Source organism: Fopius arisanus, unplaced genomic scaffold (genome assembly GCF_000806365.1).
Source record: "Fopius arisanus strain USDA-PBARC FA_bdor unplaced genomic scaffold, ASM80636v1 scaffold00022, whole genome shotgun sequence".
NCBI lineage: Eukaryota > Metazoa > Arthropoda > Insecta > Hymenoptera > Braconidae > Fopius > Fopius arisanus.
In genome coordinates this window covers 1,435,593-1,437,624 of record NW_011887761.1, presented here as the reverse complement: position 1 = coordinate 1,437,624, position 2,032 = coordinate 1,435,593, and positions in this window count along the sequence as shown.

Genomic DNA, 2,032 nt, shown 5'->3' with positions numbered 1-2,032 from the left:
CCATAAAAATAATAATGAACATTGAAATGTGAATATCATTCAGGAATTAATTCGTCAAAGAGAATTCGAATGGAAAATATCGTTTTCATGTAATTGCTGAACTTCATACGCTCGCATTTTTTCCTCAATTTGTTCAATCCCAAAAAACAGTTTCATTTCCACACAGACAGGAGTTTTAGTAAAGTGAACAGTTGTAGTTGTCAAGATTAAAAAGATGTTCGCCGATCAACAGAAAAAAATCACTCAGGAATTTTATCCAATGACAAACATCAACTTCTTCATCTTCACACGTCATAAAAATGGATTTGATGGCTTAATTATTCTGTAAAACGGCATTCTGGTTGCAAAATGATTAATATCCTCACGGTCATGCAGGAAAAAAATTAACGGAAAACTACTTGTACCGTTCATGTAATGTGAAGTTATGCTTCACAGTTTTTTTTTGCGGCAATTGAAGCAGAAATGTAAAGTAAAAAGCAAGCTTACAATAATTCCGTTTTTCCGTGAAATTCTCTAGTTTTTCCTATTTTGCATCTATTTTCCTGCATTTCCTCCGTCAGTTTATTTTTCCAGTTACGCAATCTCGTCAAGTCACTACGCACTAAATTATTCAATCAACAAAAATTATATAATCCAATTAAAAACCTTTACTCTAATTGATTATAATTATATGCGACAAGGGCTGAAAAGTATTTTAACGACGTATTTCATCAAAATCCCTGCCTAAAGTTCGAAGTCTGATAAAATTTGTTGCCAAGATGCTTTGGAGACCCTGTGGCATATGTTACTTTATGTTACGAGGCTCTACTAACCGGATATTTTCATCCCTCAAGGGAGGTAAGTAAAAAAAAAGGCCATAAGCAGCCACTTACCTCCCTAGGGCAATAAAAGTATTAAGGGCGGGCCAAGTGATGTACTATTTGTTTACAGGAGAGGCTGAGGGAAATATCCGATTAATTTTGAAGCTCGAGGGGTATTTGTCGGATTATTTCTTCTCTCAGAATCACAACCTAAAGAATCGTTTTCTTTCTAAAGAATCTCGTTTTCGAAAGAATACCATGTAGCCCCGAATCCAACGATCCCATTGGTTATCAATCTGAGAGAAGAAATAATCAGTGAAAATTAAGAAACAATTCATGTTATCCTCAATAAGGATTTGCCTTCCATCACTTTTATGGGAATAGACGAAAACAAATCTGAAAAGTGTAGTAATTTCTCAAGTGCATGACTGAAAAAAAAGCGAAATTGTTGCGTAACTCGACCAGAACAAGTACAATCTCTCGGAAAATTATCGATTTATGATGCCAGAAAAATAAAAATTCTGGAGGGTTGTTTGTACACAATGTTCCGCAAAATTTCTCAATCTGCATAAATAAAACAGATAGATTCATTCTCGATACAGCAGTAAGTCATCATTAGACTCTTGGGTAAGTTTTACGGAACAGGTTGTACAATTTACGTGATTATTCGTAATTTTTCTTCCAACTCCAACTTTTGATAAATTTTTTTGGTAAATTTTATTTTTCTCTCTGTGGGAAATTCACTGAGAATATCTATATTCATATTTTTTAAGTAATTAATTCATTCAATTTAGTTATGCTAGATATATTATCAGAATACAACCCATAAATTTGCCTTAACTCCATGAGAATTCTAAACCTGAGAATTTGAATTCGGTCCTAATCTCAGAGAACTCTAATAACTCAAGAATGTACTCCCAGAGTATCCCATGTATATCATTAATGGAATATGGGGACAGGGAAATAATTTTGAACACAGTGAATTTAATACGTTAATTTTAGTTTATTAAAAATGGAACGAGGAAGAAATGTCTGTTCACTACGACCTGTCACAGCAGACTAAAAGTGGTCAACGAGACCAAAAGAAAAAAATCGTCATAAAAAATATAAAAAATCGACAAAGTATCCCCAGTCCTTTTGCCACATGACCTCATGGCTTATGTTTATGTCTAGTCCCAACATCTCTCTCTATGTTGATACATTTTTGAGACCATAGACTCATAGAAATCAAT